Source organism: Alexandromys fortis, unplaced genomic scaffold, assembly GCF_014885135.2.
Source record: "Alexandromys fortis isolate MF-2015 unplaced genomic scaffold, M_Fortis_MF-2015_v1.1 scaffold_38, whole genome shotgun sequence".
NCBI classification, from domain to species: Eukaryota; Metazoa; Chordata; class Mammalia; order Rodentia; family Cricetidae; genus Alexandromys; species Alexandromys fortis.
In genome coordinates this window covers 10,298,954-10,318,683 of record NW_026067916.1, presented here as the reverse complement: position 1 = coordinate 10,318,683, position 19,730 = coordinate 10,298,954, and the positions used below count along the sequence as shown (strand labels likewise).

Sequence of the window (19,730 nt, the reverse complement as noted above, 5' to 3'; positions counted from 1 at the left end):
CTGCCTGCTGCCTTGTTCTTTGCCATAATAGTTATGAACTGAGCTTCTGAATTTGTAAGGAAGGCCCCAATTAAATATATTCTTTCATAACAGTTGCCTTAGCCATAGAAAGAAACAGCAAGAGAACAGTGGCTAAGACAAAAATTTATACTAGGGAGCAGGGTGTCGCTGTGACAGACCTGACTGTGTTGCTTGTGGCAGGACATGGACTTTGAGACTCTGGATGTAGAAATGCTTGAGCACTTTAAGTGGAATTTAATAGGCCATTAGAGTAGGAGCCTGAAAGACAGTAGAACAGAGAGTGATGGAAATTATTATGACCCTTATTAAGAGGTTTCCGAGTAGAAGAACGTTAGGAAGTAGCTTAGAGAAAATTCTCATGATAATTTGGCAAATAATGGGACTTCCTTTTGCCCTTGTCCTAAAAATCTGCATGAGGCTAAATTGAGCTTTGTATTAATGGCATTGACCCAGTAGATTCCTAGACGGCTTAGTCTGCACTGTGTCCTGTGATTATTTGTAATGACTCCTCTGCTTTTCTATAATGAAAAGAAGCAAGCTTCACAAAAAGAAACGAAAAATGTGTAGTCTGAGGAGATAAAAACCACCTGGAAATGTAACATTAGAATTAAATTCTGTGCTCAGAGAGACAAAAAGTTTAAAGAGAAGCCGGATGATAATGGAACCAAAGAGTGTCGCCCTCAGGGCAGGACCCACCCAGCTAAACTTCCAACTTGTGGAAAGGAATCAAAGGAAAGATTAAGCAGTGAAGGAAACCATGAACAACAGAGAACTGGTGCAAATGCAATGTAAAGAGGGGACCAAGTTCTAGCCCCATCAGGCAGCAAAATTTGGTGGTTTGGACCATGTGGTTCTGGCTTTAGAGTCACGAATACAAGAAAGGGGTTATGGAATCTCCCTCTGTGGCCAAGGAAAGCCACTGAGGCTAGCCATGTGTAAAAGGTGTTCATGCTCAGAAGCCCAGAGAAGCCATTGAGTATATCTGGATTGGGTTTGGAGACTCCCAAGGTGTGGGAGATGACATGGTCATAGGATATCTGCCAAGAAATCTGCAGACTAGATGTGGAATGAGTCCAAGAGAGAGAAGTGTGTTACAGCCAACAAAGCTGAAAGGAGTTAGAAACATGAAGAACACTTTGACATCAGACACGAAGGTGCACAACTTAGAATTTGCCCAGCTGTGTTTAACGCTTCTTTTGTTCTAATATTTCCTCATTATGCCCCCTTTATCCCTTTTTTGAGTGATGATGTATATTCTCTCCATTATATATTGGAAGTATGTGATCTGACTTTTGATTTTGTTCTTACTGAAAGATTTATGGCACGGGTGACCCTGAAAGGTCCCACTGTGGGTGGGAAAGGCCATAGCAGGTGGGAGAAAGACAGGCCATGCAGAGAAAACTTGGGTATGGAGAGTTTATTTATTGTATATTGGAAGGGTAAGGGAGGGTAGAGGGTATGGAAGGGAGAGAGAGAGAGATAGAGGGACAGAGACAGGAAAGAGGAGGAGGAAGGTGGGAGGCTGAGGCTGCCTCTTCAGAAGAAGAATGAACAGAGAGAAAGAAAAAGGGAAGAGAGGTGATATCAGAATTCCTGGGGTTGGGAGGGAAGATTGGGAGTCAGCAGAGCTTGTCTCTTAAAGGGACAGGGTATTCAGGTGACAGGGCACGCCAGCATAATTAAAATTATAACATTCCTATATTTTTCTTATAATAAGAAGGTGAGAAGTTAGGCATTGTGGGTTAAGGGAATGAGAGTGTCAAGTTCCAAGACTATTTCTTGCTGATTTGTGGCTGTTGATGTCTTGGGGTACCTAAGAAAGCTGGGATGCTGGTCACATCCTGAGGTACTGGTTGCTTCACTCTTGTCCAGGATTTGTGGTGTGGAATTGTCTGGTGTCTCTTAGACCTGGTGAGGTGTTAACAGAGCAGAGGACAAAGGTAAGTTTAGGAAGAAAAAAAAATTCTTTAGGTCCTTATAACTGAGGAGGAGGAGGATGTCAGGACCAGGGAATTGAGAGAGGGCTGTATTTGATCCGCTTAAGGTGAATCCTTCAATGCGGCTCCTTGAAACTCACAAGAATTTTTTTTGAGTTTTTGAAAACCTAAGTTTTAGACATATGCATTGTATAACAGACAATAGTGGTGGTAGTCCTCTGCCAGAGTTAGATTAATAGTTTATCAGCAGTTATCGATAATGTTAAGACTATGGTTGGCAGCATAGAGAGAGAAATCTGATAACTTGCATTTGTCCTCAGACCTTTATAACTTGAAAGTACACACCTTAATAACTTCCATTTATATACCTTAACACACCTTCTTCGTTTGAGCTTTGTATCTTAAGAAACCTTTTATTACAGTATGGTAAGAGGTTATTTATGTTAAAATTTGTTATGAGAGGTTGTCCTTTTTTAAACTGTAAAAACCTCTCAGTCATTTAAACAACCTAAGAGATCTTTGTGAAGTATAAAAATTTACTTGAGTTTTTTTTTTATTTTAAAAATGACAGAGAACTTACTTGATTGGTTAACTAGAGCCACCCCTTAGGGTCCTCTATGGTCACTGAGGGAAGGGGCTTTCAGGGCTGCATTTGCTTTTTGCTTTTTGCTGTTAGCATAGGACCTGCCAGGCTTCAGAAGATGCTGTGGGTTAGGAATCTGTAGAAAGACAAGCCTTGCATCGAGCAGCAAGGCAGTCGATTCGACTTCTCCTTCATCCACTAGAGAACTGTAGCAGTTTGGATAAAAGGCAGTTTTACCCAGTGGTTAGCGTTTTACTTTAATATAATTGCATATGGACATTGTTCTGTGCCCATCTGTCTTCTGTCTTCTTTGGAGAAAGTGGGGTAGTACTGCTAGGAGCTAACCTGTTTCTCTGTTAGAAAAAGCCTTTTAATAATTAAACATTTAAATGCCATATATCCCAGATCTCTAAGCACTTGAGGGCTGTTTATCAGGTATATCTAAGTTATGACTACAATATAGGATTTGCCTGAAGAGGTAGGTCCAAGCTTGACTCTACTGATTTTTCAACAGGTGAGATTTATTTTTGAAGGACAAAGAAGAAAAACTGTTTGCAATAGAAGCAAAACAGTAAAATTGACAATAGTGAAGAATAGCTTACAGGAAAGGCTGTAGGTTCGCTTTCTGTTAACCTGAAATAGATCTTTATAACCTTAAATTTTTTTTATCATTATATAGAAAGCAGGCATTGAATCCCTACCTGGAATTTCCACCTACACTCTTCCCTTGCAATTGGCTATTCAGCTTCTTATTAGACCAATCTTAGGCAGGTAAGGTAAAACAGCAATACAATAATTAAACAAGTGCTATACATCTTTATATAGTTAAATATTATGCAAACATAAACAAACAGGTACCTCTTTACATCACTAATCAAAGGCAAGGGTAGGGTTTTGAGGTTTCAAAAGCCAGTGACATACCTATTCTCTCTCTCTCTCTCTCTCTCTCTCTCTCTCTCTCTCTCTCTCTCAATCTCTCTCTTCTTTGGGATCAGGATATAACTGTCAGCTACTCTTCAGCACCATGCTTTTCTGTCACTATGCTCTCTGCTATGATGACAATGAACTAAGACTGTAAGCAAGACTCCAGACAAATTCTTGATTTCGTGTTTCCTTGGTCATGTTGTCTCTCCACAGAAGTAGAACAGTAACTAAGGCAGATGACAATCTCATGGAAGTAGCATCATTTAATATCAACTGGAATAAATAACCTATCTCCTAAATAATGCAGTATCTCCCAAGATCACTTGCAGTTTAGGAAGGCAGGCGTGAAAGGGGAAAGTAGCAGCGTGGAAAGGCTACAATCCGCAGTGTGGGCCTGTGAGCCTTGTTTCTCTTAGGGATTTTAATTGTCCTACCACTATTACCAGAGACACAGCTTTCATTGTGGTTTTTTTTTTTTCTGCACATCCATTTTCTGTGGCTAAAAGGCCAAGGTGTCTTTACTTAAAGATATGAAAGAATGAAGATTTTATGTCTAGAGCAAATATCCATACTGTGATATTAAGTGATATGTGACTGATTGCCATTCCTATGTGCTTTCCTTTTCTATTTGTCTGTAATATTTCTTCTCTGTCACTTACTTCTAGTCTGTATCTATACTGGCAAAACAAGTCTCTTGTAGACTGAATATATTAATACTTAGGTCTTATGTTTTATCTAAACATTTTTTCATACATTATATTTTGAGCATGTTTTCCCAGCCCTCAACTATTCCCTGATCCCCCCCCCACCTCCATCCCCACCCAACATTCTTTCCTCATCTTCTTTCTAAAAACAAACACACAGACAGGCAAAAAGACAAACGTGAGCGTATTACCCCCAGTCCTCACACAAATAAATGGAATCTGATTTGTTTTGAGTAGCTATTTCTGGACTAAAATCCCACTAACTACAATGGTGACCTGCCTTTAAGATACTGATACAATAGTGACTCAAATATAATGGAACTGACTAATGATTTTTTTTATTGCTGGGTTTAAGGATCACTGCATAAGATAGAACCCAAACCTGATAACACTGAAGTGTTCAAGAACCTGAGTTACATGTTAATATTAAACAATATGCTGTATGTAGAATGTTTAGTATCACTTTGGCTATGTTCAATATATTTTTGTAACAGCCTTATCGTGTTTTGACAGGAAAGTCAAAATCTGTTCAGCCAGTATCTGATATTCCCATGATCAGACTTATTCTAAAGGACACACAACTAGAAAAATATCTATCAATCTATCTGTATGTCTATGTCTATCTATCTATCTATCTATCTATCTATCTATCTATCTATCTATCTATCTCCTACCTATTTAAGACAGTACTTCTCTGTGTAACAGCCCTGGCTGTGCTGGAACTCACATTGTAGACCAGGCTGGCCATGAACTCACAGACTCACAGAGATTCACCAGCCTCTGCTTTCTGAGTGCTTGGATTAAAGGCATGCACCATTATGCCTGGCTAACATATTTATTTTTGTACTTACAGAATTGAATATAATATATTATGCTCAATAACTTAAATATGTAACTGAGAAAATGAGAAGAAAAGCCAAAATCGTATACTTTGTGTTTCTTTGTTATGCAAAAGTCTATTCAATTCTTCCTCACAGTCAAAGCTTGGAATCAGATCTTTAACTAACCTCCAAACATACTATAATCACATGTTTGAAATCCCATTTTGAAAGTAGAGTTTGAGGGAATAAATAATGTTTGACTTCTTGCACTTACTATGTTATTTTAATTAACTTATTTGGATATGAAAATATAATTATGTCCACATTAAGAACATGTTTATACATATTTATATCTACTAGTTTGAAGTTTCCTTCCTGAAAAACAAACCAAATCTTATGTTTCTTAATATTAAAATGTACCATATCATATTAATAATAAATACTAAATATTCCATAAATGTTCCTGAATAAATAAAATAGATAACTGAGATCATACATAAGCTTTCAACTTGTTTTTATTAACTTTACATAGATTAGTGAAAAACAGTTCATAAAACTGACTACGAATTAATCACCTTCATAGATAATTTTTTATTTCAGTAGGCTTCAGTAAAATATATTTATAATATATACTATCGAGTTATATTATGTTTGTAATTATATAGTAATTGGCGTAGTGAATATATTACACATTATTATCACTTATACCCTGGCAATGCTTCAGCATGCATAGGCAGCCCATTTATGGCAATTCTCCAGTTGTGCCTATCCTGGGCAGTCTGAGATGTTTGTGTAATTGTCACACCCAAGGTTCCACGGTCTTTCTTTGTGTTATCTCTCCAGCATTGTTTTGAGCCTTTCTCTTCACCTTATCCTCTGCGCTCCTCCAGGCAGTGCTAGCTTTGGGAATCTGCCATCATTCATCCTCATAACATGGGCAAAGTATCTCAAGTACTGTTGCCGTATCCTGTAGTTCACTTCCTTCTGCAGATGGAGATATTTCTTAATGTAACCATTGCTCAGCCTATCTCTTCATGGGACACCTAGAACTTTCCTGAGACATGACATTTCAAACACAGTCAGCCACTGTTCTGAAGAGCATTTGCTGGTAACTGCTGTCTCCTGGTAGCTGCCTCCTGGTGAGACTGGAAACGACCAGCTAGTTCCTCTGGAAACCTGGGGAATTTAGTATGTGGGTGGAAAGAGGTCCAACTGGTCTGATAAAGCCTGTCACACAAAGAGTAAGAGACTTGGTCAGTCTTCCTTATCAACTCAACTCAGACCATTAAACCCAATATGGATATAGAATACACATACATATTAAATATTCTATTTATGTATATATACTGATTTCTTACATTATTTTCCATTTTTATTAACGTGTATTTTTATGTTCGCTACATGTGTGTAGATGCCATGCAAGTAACAGATTCCCTGGAGCTGGAGTTTACTGACTGAGTCCTAGGAACTGAGCTCGGGCCTCCTTGAAGTGCATACAGACTCTTAGAACTACAACACCTCTGTTTTCAGTTGCCTGGTTTGTGACTGGAAAGAGTTTGTGATAATTGTCAACATAGAACACATTTTGAGCCGGTAGTTCATTTGTAGAATGCTTGGTAGCAAGCACAGACCCTAGGTTTCATATTGTAGAGAAATATTTGCAGTGAATCTCCTTTAAACCTTTTAAAATAGTTCATAAGCCAACAACATTCTGTTTGTTTTTAACATAAATATTTGCCATATGTAAAATAATCAAGTCTTCCTTAACATTTCCCGAAAAAGTGTGTTACCAACAGAATCTCTAACATGGAAAGGGAAACGCTCAAGACCTCAAACATAGGCAAAAATCTGCAGGTATCCAAGGAATCCTGAGAGCAAGAGAAATAGTATTCCGCAACAGAGAACATGAATTGACTATCTAATGCCAAATTGTGAGCTCTGGAACAGACTGAGCAGGTTAGACACATACACACACACACACACACACACACACACACACACACACACACACACCAATTAAAGACTCCATGAACATGAATGATAGCAAAGTGGGAGAGTTTATGAAAGAATTTCATGGGAGGATAGAGGGGAAAATGGTGAGATTCTATTATAATCTCAAAAGAAAAGATTATAAAAAATAAAGCAAAAATATTATGATAAAAGTTCAGTCAACGTTCAAGAACAGGTTATTGAGAAAAACAACTAGCTTATTAATACTTTAGTATTTTTTTTAATTTCAACCTTAGACCTTCATATGACACACATGTCCCTAATATTAACTTGCCTTTGGAATCTAAAAAGTACTGTTTCAATAACAGGAAAAGCTGTGGTCAATAGAAACATTAAAATATGAGGTGATATTAGCTTCTAATATAATGAACCAAGAATGTATTACAAATATTTGAAATAACTTTGCTGTAAGAAAAAGCAGTTTTAGGTTTAACTGACTTAATTAAAATGTATTATGAAAAGCTTTATATAAAATGTTGTTTAATTTCAATATTTTGTATATAAATTATGAAATAATTTATTAAAGATGATTAGATGCTGGTGCAATTATTAATTTCTGCATATTAATTAAAATGAATAATTCTTCTTTAGGACATATGTAAGTGTGATGTGCTCATGCCTGTGGTTGCATCCTTTTAGGTCCACATGCATTCTAGGTTAGCCAGTTCAGTGACTCTGTTTCAGGAACTAGCTGAAGATAAAGTTAGATTATAATCTTGAGAATAATCTTGAGAAACAGGGAGTTACCCCTTTGTGATCATCACTGGTATTTTCGGAATTTTCCAATGACGCCCTCCCTTACCCTCTTTGGATTACTGGGTTGTGGTTTCTTCCCTTAAATACCCCTTCTCCCAGCTACTCGGGGTCGAACTCTCTACCCCTGCGTGGGAAATGAGTTTTGGCCCCAGTGCAGTGGTTCCTGTCCTGTCAATAAACCTCATGTGACTGCAGCAAGGACGATCTCTCGTGAGTTCCTGGGGGGTCGTGTTATCCCGAGGCTTGAGTGAGAGTCTCCCGGCTATGGAGGTCTTTCATCTATACATGAGCATGTGGAGGCCAGAAGTTGACGCCAAATGTCTCCCTGGAATGTTCTCTAGCTTGTGTATAGCCTGTGAAGAGGGCATGAGACTCAGTCTTTTTTGCTAGTGTGACCTTTTACCAGAGTCTCTGTGTCTGCCTCCTGCATTGCAGGATTATGCGTGGACCACCATGCACATTGGCGTAGACATAGATTCTGTGAGTCTGAACTCTGGTTTTCAGATTTGAGTGTCAAGTGCGTTCCCTGCTGTGCTAGCTTCCTACTCACCTATGTATAATTTGAAAAACAAATGTTCTTTATTTGTCTTCTTATGGTTATTCTCGTCACGTATCAGAAGCTATATAATGCAACTATATGCAAATAAAAGACTTGCTAGACAATAAATGTGACTTCAAATTCATATATCAAAATATATACTAAAAATTTCTTCAAAGGAGATTCATAGAAGTTTAGAAATAGAAAAAGAAGAAAATGAAACAATTGCATGGACAGTTTTATTGTATATTACAGTATATGACATTAAGAAACAGAAATGTAATTCCTCAAGATCAAATAACGAGAGTTTGATTGGTAAACACCAGTTTTATAAACTCTAAACACTAAAGAGGTTCCTATCTCTTTATGTTAAAGATATAATTTCCATATATAATTCATATATATATTACAGAGAGAAATTGGGAATGTCTAGATTCGAATAATACAGTTTATATTACTTCTCAGTGAAAAATTAATTTCTCTCTTGAGTTTCCAATTTCATTATGCATCCATAAATACTTGCTATGAAAGTGAACCAGTTCTTGACTTCAAACAAATCCTTAAAACCAAGGACTCTTGTCTTTTATAAAGACAATCAATGGACCCTCTTTCAAGTGCCAGACAAGGAAGCTGAACTGAGGGAATTTCTTTTTCTTTTTCCCATCTAACTTTGAACTAATCTGAAGTCCAGTGCTGTGCCAACTTCTGCTAAAGGCCTGATAAGGATAAACTTCCCAACTTTCTAGGAACATAAACTGCTCTGCTTCTTCTCTTTTGTGGGACCCCTAAGCTAGATCTTCTTACACTCCTGTGGCCCCCGTGTATCTGTGACACCATCATTTGTTAGGCTGTTAGGCTTCCCTCTAGTACCACACTCCAAAGCAGTAAATTTATAAGGAAATACAGGAAACACAAAGAAGTCATTTGAAAAGGCAGGAAGGAGAATTTTATTTTATTTTTGAGATAGAGTATCAGGTCAGTCAGTCTAACCTCAAAATTTTTATAGCTTTGAACTTCTGATCCTCCTGCCTCACCTGAATTTATGCAGCCTTGAGGATCCATCTCAGGGCTCTATATATTTCAGTCAAGCATTCTATACATTCAGTCTCAAATTTTGTTGTTATGATATCTCTTATGAAATTGATTTTATGAGTGACTTATATCCTCTTATTTGTTAGTGTCAGTCTCCTTGTGGAGACCTACAGACCAAACTTGAGGATTTCCATCTTTATAAATCACATCATTTCAGCCCTTTTCTGAGTGAAATTTACAATACTTGTGTTTTATAAACCACAAATAGAGCACAGAAAAGAGAAGGCCAATAAAATTATCACCGTGTAAGTAAGCAGCTTTTGTTTAAGAAAATAGTATAAAGATATATTAGTCTAAGGCTAGAAAATTCATTCATGATAAAGAGGTAAAGGAGGTAAAAGATTTGAAAGAAGCATTGATGCCTAATAAATTGTTTATAAAAATGGACTGCTGTCTTGTTTAATTCAGACACGTGTAGATTAAACTGGAAAAGATGGGCTATGGGGTGTTAGCAGGAGTTAAAGGGGGTCTATAGTGAACAGATGTAGTCAGAATACATTGTATAAATATGCAGAAGAGTCATAGAATAAACATTGATGTAAAGTGATCTTTCTCATAATAAAGGTTAATAAAGGTAAATTTGGAACAGGTGTGTGTGCAGGGCTGTAATTCTGGCAGCTGGGAGGAGAGAAGATGGTGTGTTTCAAGATAGGCTGGGCTTCAATACATACTCCCCAGTCTGGCTTACTTGGTGAAACTCTCAGAAGTCAAAATAATTAGAATTTCATAGACATTTTTTAGAAAACAACTTCTCAGTCGCCATAAAGTCCATACTTTAGCTTTCAAGGTAGAACTTAGAATTTGCAGCTGATGCCCTGCAATCAGAAAAAAAGGGGAAGGCACACAAAGAAGCAACTTCAAAAGAACAAGGGAGAGCCAGGCTTCATGGATATTTAATGTTCATGGGTTGGAGGTTGTGAGTGTTTTTATTCCTTTATGGCACAGTTTTATTAAGGTACAGGAGAAGAAATAAGGGGAAAAGAAAAGAGAGCAGAAAATAAGCTTAAAATCCCTAATCCTACTAGATAGTCACGCTTGTCCAAAAGTCCTTCTCAGCTTCATCCTCACGGACAACTCTGTTCCCATTTCCCCCATTCTTCCTTTCTCGTCACTATTTACCTGTAACCTGAAATATAGCATAACATCACGGTTCTCAAAGAATTCAGAAGCCATCTGCTAAGCACCCCCATCTCCTCACCTTCCTCCTCTAAGTTAATTCTGTCTTTCATCTAAGCAGATTCTTTCTCCCCTGTCACCCCAGTTTCCATATGGGATTTACACATTAAGTATCTGCCCACACATCCATGCTTTGTCATTTTTTTCTTCTTCAAATATTTACCCTGAGTAAACAAATGTGTTGATGTTCACGTTACTTGGGTTTTCCTTCCCCATGATTTCTTTTTTACGCACGAAATCTGTTTACTCTATCACTTCCTACTCAGTTTTTCTTCCTTTAAATATTACGTTCTCTCATTTGCTTCACACTTTTCACAAACATTTATTGATTCTTTGCGGATTTCACATAATGCATCTGGATCCCATCAATCTCCCTGTGTCACCAAATAAGTCCTCTGACTTTGCAACCCCCTCAAAAAAATACCCCAAAATTTAAAAGATAACACCCAAAAAAATCAAATCAAAAGAAAAGAAACAAGACAATGAGAGCAATGTCATCCTGGAGTCTGTGGTGTGACTTGGTGAACAGTTCTCCCTCTGTTCTTTTCACCTTCTCTAAATGTCCAAGGCTGTGAGTCATCAGTTTGGTTCCAAACCTCTGACCTCCACTATACCATCAATAATGGGCTCTCATTTGAGCTCTTCTTGGACATCCTGTTGTTGTCCTGTGTCGTGGAGATCCTACACGTTTTGGATGTTGCAACAATTTATAGATGAGACAGATGTCGGGGTGGATCAACTCATATCCCTTATTCTGGGCTGGGTGGTAGTTGAATTGGTCAGCTTGCTCATTTTTTCCTGTTACTACCGGGTAGAACGTCCCAGCACTGCCTCGTCTAGGTCACCCAATGCAGCCTACAGCAAGAGGATGGCTATTTCTGCTCTCAGGCCCTACGATACGGGTCCCCCTCACTCATATCGCCAGGACTAGCTCTAAAGTTTGCCCAGGAAAGGTGCAGGGCCATCTCTCCCAATTGCTGTAGAGAGGCTATGGGGTAGGGGAGCAGGGTCAACTCTCCCACTGCTTAACGTGCACCCCTTCAATGGCAACAGGGTCACCTTGGCCCAGACCTCACCTTCAGCATGACAGTACAGGTCACCCAGAACAATATAGCCCTGGCAGCGGCATGACCCTTGTATACTGTTAGGAATAATCTTAAAACGAGCCTCTCTGCCGACGTAAATAATTCCAATCAGACCAAATTAGACCGAACAAAAGATGCCCACGTTTAATAAATGCAGCGCTCCTGGGTGGCAGGAAAAGCATGGTGAGAAAGAGATAGCAGGGGAGACCTCACAAAGCCCAAAATCATGTTTGTTTTTTTCTTTCTTTCTCGGCAGCAGCCTAAATAGCCTGTGGGAGTGGTCCTGACTCTCTCTGGGGAGGGTTCAGCACTTGGCAGGCTTTTCCGGAGATGGAGTCCAGACCAAGGCAACTCCCAGCAGGGGGGGCTTGAGATGGAGCTTTCTGCTCCATTGGTGCCCCAAGGATGAATGCCAGGGGCTGGGGTAATGCTTATAACAGAAAAAAAAAAACTCCAGAGTTCTTAGATATAGGGGTGTCAGGGGCCTGGAATCTCACTTTTGACCAAACATCCCTGAGTCTGTGGATATAGGAATGTTGGTTCCAGTCTGGCTACTTCCTGCAGGCATGAGGGGATGTGGGAAAGGGGAGAGCTGGGAGGTGAGCTGGGAGGGAAGGAGAGAGGGGGGGGTGCAGAAAGAGGCAAAGACACAGAAAAAGAGAGACAGGTGGGAGAGAGGAAGAAGAAGAGAGTGAACAGCAGGGTTCTGCCTTCTTAAAGTTGGCATAGTTGCATGGATGTAGCTGAAGACAGTGCCGGGACCAATACTGTCTGAGTCCTGGGGATGCATACGCATAGGCTTGATGCACTCTGTTAGTCTCCAGGGTGGGCCTGGTTAGTCTGAATGCTAATACGTAGGCTTGTTTCTGTATCATAATTGAAATTACATTTGGTTCAGAGTCAAAATTTCCCATAGTCTCTCACGGTCTCAACATCTGTTTAAATGTCCAAAATCCAAGGTTTTTTCAGACATCCAAGGTAATCTCTCAAATTCTACCTTCCGGAAAACCTAAATCAAAAAGCAAATCACATATCTTGTTCATTAAATGATACATACATAGAATGTACATTACCATTTCAAAGGGGAGAAAACAGTGGTGAGGAAATGTAGGGCCAAAGCAAGACTGAAACCACAAGAAGCAAACTCCAAATTTTGTATTAATTGTCTCTTCTTACTCCTACTTCTTCCAACTGCAACACATCTTTTTCTCTTGGGCTAGTTTCACATTCTCTATGTAGTTCTCCTTGGCAGACATCCCATGACCTAGGGATCCCCAACATCTCGGGGTTTCCAACACAATTCTGATTTCATTTTCATAGCTTCATCAAATGGCCTTGCTGGGCCTCCATGCAAACTGGATGCATGTCTGGCCTCGGTTGCGTTCCTTGAGAATAAAGGTTCCACAGTACCCTTCCTGTATCTTTCTTGACTATAAATCTAAACCAAGTGGCTGCATCTGCCAAGTTCTTATGCTTACTGCAGTAGAACCTGGCCCCATCTTTGATTTACATTGGCATAAGCATTCCACTGTTATTTAGATTGATGAAATCTTTCAGCCCCCTTTTCTTCTTTCATGGGTGCAGGGTTTAGAGCTAGGTAGTACCTTGCCCTGACGTTGCCATCCCTTTATTCCATTTATCACCTGGCTGTTGTTAACCTTTTCCTATCCTTGTACACAAGTCTTGGTCCCAGAATTACATTTCCCTGTGCTCCTTTTCCTCTCAAACTGTGCACTTTATCTTCTTGTTGCCCCCTTGCTCAGTTTCATCGTAATTTGTATGAGAGTGATGACTAATAACCACGTAACACAGTCAGTCTTAGGCTGTCTTGAAATTTCCTGTGTCGACTGTAGTTCAAAATTCTTCAATTTAGCCTCAAACTTATCATTTTTTTTTTGGAAAAGAGAAGAAAATACTCATAATTCTGGCCGAAATATCACAAGAACAGTCTCCACCCCATTTACTGCTAGTCCTGTTTGCAACCTCTTGAGCCAGGCCTGCATAGAACACATTTCTCTCCACACTACTCTCTTCCAAGCCTCTACCAAAAGAAAACATTAAGTCCCACTTACAGAGTTCAATTCCTTCTCTAGTCCAAAGCACCTAAATTATCTATATTTTCGCAAACAATGGCATGATCAGGTCTTTAAGGGCAATACTCAAGTCTAGCTCCCAACTTTTGTCTAAGATATTGTTCTATTGCTGTTAGTAGATCACATGACTGAGACAACTTAAAAAAGAAGCATTTAATGGGGAGCTTTCTCACAGTCTCAGAGGTTAGTCCATGATGGGGATTAAGGTAGCAGTCAGGCAAATATGAGGCTGGAATGGCAGCAGAAAGCTCACATCTCAACTCCAAGTTACACTGGGGCCCGGCATATGTTTTTTGACACATCAATGCCCACCCCAGTGGCACAACTTCTCCAATAAGGTCATACTTCCTAATCATTCCCAAACTGATCCACTGACTGGGTGCAAAGCAGCTTATGGGAGCCATTCTCATTCAAACCACCACACATAGTTTCAAAATGAAGTAAAAATAGTTCTTTGAACTCAATAATAAAGGCATGCATGAGTCAACCTTTATAATAGGTAAATAATTTGACAATGCATTTCTCAAAAGATTATATGGGGATAGGCAATAAACACTTCAGAAGATTTTAATAGCATCATATAAAAGGTATGAAAAACCCACAAAGATACCATTTTATGCTTTAGATGGCTGTCCATGATGTAAAGATTTATTTTATCAAGCATTGCCAGAGATAAGGAGAAATCACAGGGTTTATCACTGATTGTCGATTAGTGTGCAAAATGATGTGGTTACCTGGAGAACAGTCAAATGAGTCTTTAAATGTTATCATATTGAGTGTCCATTGATGATGAGTAGACATGAATGTGTGCATATGTAATGGAGCAGACTTTAGCCTGAAGCAAAGGAGGAAATGTCATCATTGTCCTCAATATGGATAGACGTGGACAACATTATACCAAATGTATAATTAATATGTCAAGCACAGAGAGACAAAAACTGTATAACCTCATTTAGATAAAATAAAGCAATTAAACTCCTACAATGTTGGCTGCCGGAGTTGGGCATGGAGGGAATTATAAATACAAGATGTTGATTAAAGGGTACAAAGGGTTGACAAACAAATGAAATTCAAAAGTTGTATACAATAATGTAATTATAATAATAGCAAACTGTGCACTTAAAAACCTATAAAGATTGTATTTTAAAAGACTTAATGGGTATGTAAGTTAGCTTGACATACTCATTGGATATATGAATAGCTATACCATATAATATATACCCCAGTCAGCTCCAGTATACTTATATAAACTTGAGGAAAATATACAGCTAAAATAATAGATGAATAGATACATTCTTTCTGGTTGTTTGTTCACAAAGAAATTTTGGTACTGAGTATTCAAGAAAAATTTTCAAACATGTGACAACATCATGGTGTTAAAAGTAGCATTATTCATAATCACTACAATGTTAAAACAACCCAAATATCCATTAACTGATAAACAGATAAACAAAACATGGTATATCTATAAAACTACTCTACAGTAAAAGGGTTCATTCATGTGTGCTGTAACATGCGTGAATCTTGGAAATATCACACACACTTCTTACAAAAGACCACACACTGCATGTATCTATGCATATGAATGTCCAGAAAGGGCATTTGTAACTGTAGAAAGAAAACTGGCAATTCTGTGCAGGGAGGTGAGAGTGTAAAGTTAATTTGGGGTTGATGCAAATGTTCTCAATTAAATCACAGTCATAGTTGAAAAACTACACATACTCCACCACTCTGCTAAACTGTATAATTTAAAGGATGAATTCTGTGTCGTGCAGATTATATCAAAATAAAGACTCTTAAGTAAGGAGTCAACCAAGGAGAGATATGTAAATTGGTAACTGTGCCAATTACTCAGTCAGCTCCACGCTGCCAAGTGTCCTGTCACGGTGCTGTAGATGCTGTCTCTGCCCTTGGAAACTCGATGTTACAGGTAGCAGGCGGATCCGGTTCTCCTGTGATTTTGTGGTATTCCCTTCCCATTCAGATCCAAGTGGGAATATCTGGTAATTTGAATTTAAGATCAGTCTCTGAGATTTAGGGTCAGGAAATCTGGATGATACTCAGTTTTTTTTTCTCATAAAAACCGTGCCTCATTGCTTAACTATTAGCAGTTTAAATAACAGTCAGTAATGAAAAGGAAGATGTTATACACAATCCTTCCAGAACTTATTTTCTTTCTTTCTTTTTCAATACAAGTCTTTTATTGTCCCAAAGACACTCCAAAGCATACTTAAATTTAGGATCTTGTTTCTGGAGCTGAGTAACTTAGGTCTTACTCATCAGCCTGCTGCACTGTTTCCTTTTCAGACACATAGAGACCATCCAAAAACTTTCTGATATCCTTGTTTCTAACTGTTGTGGCTTGCTGTATCAGAGCTGCTGAGTTTGAAACGAGTTCAATATCATTTCTGTCAAGAATTAATTCATCCTTCTGGGCTTGAGAAACAGAACCAAGCAATGCCTGTCCTCATCTGAACCCCATGCATGTATTTTTCACCCAAGAAATTCCCGATTTCAACCAAAGACCCATTCTTTTGAATAACGACGTTGATGGGGAAGCGAGCATACACAGACCTCACCTTGTAGCAGAAGCCCAGTGTAACAACATTGATAATGTTCTGAACGTGACTGCAGATGGTTCTGACCGTGGTCAGTTCTTTCCTATTGCCCCACCGTTTGTCAAACCAGAGCCTCTTCTTTCCAAGAAGGCTCAGCTCTACGTTGATATGACTGAAGTCCCTCCAGAGGATTCCTCTGGGCCCCTTCACCATGACTGTGCGCCCTTTCAGAGTGATGCCCACATTTTCTCCAGTGTCAACTATCTGATTGCTGAGAATGGTCTTCATTCTCGTAGTAGATGGGGGCAGAAAGAGCCCTTCCAGAACTTTCTCTGTGCCTCTCTTTGAACATATACCAGGCACCAGGTTATGTTGCTTACCAAGACCCTGTCCCTAAAGGTCTAATCAGCAACAGAATCCAAAACGCAAACAGAAAGCATTCTCATGTCAATCACCTGCCAAATTTTGATTCCTTGACACTGTTCGGTTTTGTTTAGAGCTCCAAATTCCCTTGTATTAGCCTCCACATTTCTTCCACAGTATCAGCTGATGGGTTGTTTCTTGGGGACTCACACACTCATGCAAGAAGTAGAACTGTCTCTGTTTATGACCTGCAGATCCTGCAGCAATAAGGTTATTAGTGTGGCTCTTATTGAAAAGGCTTTCCCATTTCACTTCCCTCCCTAGATAGGTTGCTTTATCTGAACCAGACACATAGATAGATCCGAGAGATGAAGTCTTTACTTTTCATATGAGAAAAATTAATAGGAGTTTCTAACCCATATTCCTCTGTTATATTGAGCTGTTTATAGAATATTTTTGTTCTCTGTTGTAGCATGTACTTCCTGGCCATTGTGACTGAGAGGCTTCTGGTTTCAGACCTATGTGTCAGCTGACACTAGGGTTTTGCTTTTATTTCTAAAGGTATTTACCTTTGTTGAGTCTTGTTGTATATTTGGTTTACATATTTTGTATTTTACCTGCCATCACCTTAAAGCATAAATCTACAAAGCCATCCTGACATGAAATATTGAATTGAATTTTGACACCATTACAGCCAGGGCCCAACATTACGTGTGAGCATGCACACACACCCACACACACCCACACACAAATACATACACTAAACAAACAAAAACCTTGTGTATTGAAGTATCAGTAAAAGAATTCTCCATACATTTAAAATTTATTAAAAACGAAAAAAGAAAAAACAAAAAAATGATACTTTATTAGTATACCTCCTTTGATATTTTTAAGCTACAAAACCTTACAGCAAGCTTCTGTATACAACAATTGAAGACGTAGAAGTCAAATATAATAATCACCACCCTAAAATAGGACATGGTAAAGATGTCAGTGTCAGATTGGAGCCTAGCCCAATTATCTTCATAGAGGCTTCCTTCCTCTAGCAAGTGAGGAAAGCAGATTCAGAAGCTCACAGCCAAATATTAGGTAAAGCTCAGGGAACCCTGCAAAAGAGGATGTGGAAGGATTATAGAAGTCAGACTGTTGAGGACACTAGGAGATCAGCTTTGATATGATTTGTTTATGACTTGTCTAATTGTAACTTGTTGTTGGGGTTCAGTTGCTATCCCTGGGGGCCTGCTGTATTCTGAAGGGAAATGGGAAAGTAGCTCTGGGGGGCAGGGAATGTGGGAAGGGAGGAGTAACTGGGATGAGTGGAGGGAGGAAAAACTGCATTCAAAATATATTGTATGTTAGAAGAATAAATATATATTTTTTAAAACAAAGGAGGTCATGAATTTGAAAGTAAGTAAGAGGTTTGTGAATAGTAAGAGTTTGGGAAAGGAAAGAGAAAATGATGCAATTATATTTCAATTTCAAAAGGAAAAATACATAGGAAATATAAATTTAAAAAGACAACCAAAAGAAATAATTCTGATTAGAAATAGCTCCTTTTGGGTTCAGAGTATAAAAACCTTATGGTAGCTTAATAAATGTTTACCCCACATGCAGGAGGCCCTGGGTTCAATCTCTGGGATGAAAACCATGTTTCTTGGCTTTTTTTGACCTAAAGAGTTCTAATTTGAATTAAAAATTCCTTAAGAACAATTCAAATAGGATTCAACTTGGATAGCTTTTATTTACTGACAACTTTGCAAAGTGAAATATATCATCACTCCCACGGACTCTGACATTTTACTTTATGAGAGCCAAGAAAAAAAAAATGACTTTAACTTGGCAGGTCAGAGCTAGAAGACCCAGAATGTTCCTTCCAAAGAAAACGAGTACCTCTGAGTCATCAAGCCAGTTCGCTTTGCTCTCCTCTGATATGTGCTGATTCTTGGTCTTTCCAAATTTTAGCTGACCTTAAAACCATAAAACTTATTAGACACTACAGTTAACATTCATCCCATTCCCTGTCTTGCATTTGGCCCCTTCTCCTGAAGCTGTCGCCTTTGTGGAAGCCTGAGGTGTAGAGGGTAAAAGAATTCTCAGAACCTTAGTCCCTTGCCAAGATCTCTCCCATTTTCCTTTCCTTTTTTTTCTCTACTATTTCTCTATTTCCCAGCAATCTGACAAAGAATTTTTCTTTAATTATTCAGGAACATGTGAATGAGAAGGATAGAGCTCATTTATGTTTTTGATTCTCATTGTCACTACTCAGCACGGTAGCTGATACTATTTCCCCATTCATGCTTTCAGACAGTGGACTCACTTTTCTTCCTCTCGATTGTGACTCATGACCAAGGCCAGGCTTGTTTCCTGATGCTTCACAATTGGCTTGTTTAGTGGTCGCTCTCACCTCCTTCTAATGCCCATGAGCTGTCATGGCATGAGGACCTCAGTAGACCCTCAAGAAATGGTTACTGCTGTGGTTGGCCATTGTTAATACTGTGAGGTCAAAACCTGAAGAAATCGTCATCAATGTTATCAATTTTTGAAGACCGAAATTTCTTTAAAAGCAAGAACTCTTTAACTTTATTCCATGGGATCTAAACACTGCAATAACAGAAAACATTTTTTATGAAATTAAGTCAAATAAATTGCTAATAAAAATAAGAAAGAAGTTTAAATGAATGGGTAAATATATATTACAACTTTGTACTTATTTAATTTCTATTTTGAAAAACTATTAGATTTTTTAAATATAACTGGTCAGAGATGGCTCAGTGGATAAATTGATCTCCCAAATAAATAAGTAAATAAACAAATGTAAAATTTTAAATACTATAATTGATCTTACTGAATACTGAATGTCATTACCCATCTTCTTGATCCTGTTGCTTCCAGTTTAAAAATAATTTTCACTATCAATTACTTCCCTTTTCAGGTTTTATTCAGGTAAAATTTCTCTTTCCATACAACTGTCTCTAGAGTTCAGTAATTATTCTGTATTTCTTCTGTACATTTTAGTCACTGTTATTATTTGGTAGAGGGAGAGAAAGTCGTTTATTTACTTATGCATTT

General features: G+C 38.4%; 1 pseudogene; it reads right to left on the bottom strand.

Annotated features, from left to right (window-relative positions):
- Window positions 1-16,012: 16,012 nt before the first annotated feature.
- On the bottom strand, window positions 16,013-16,586 carry LOC126500137 (60S ribosomal protein L9-like; annotated as a pseudogene).
- Window positions 16,587-19,730: the final 3,144 nt, after the last annotated feature.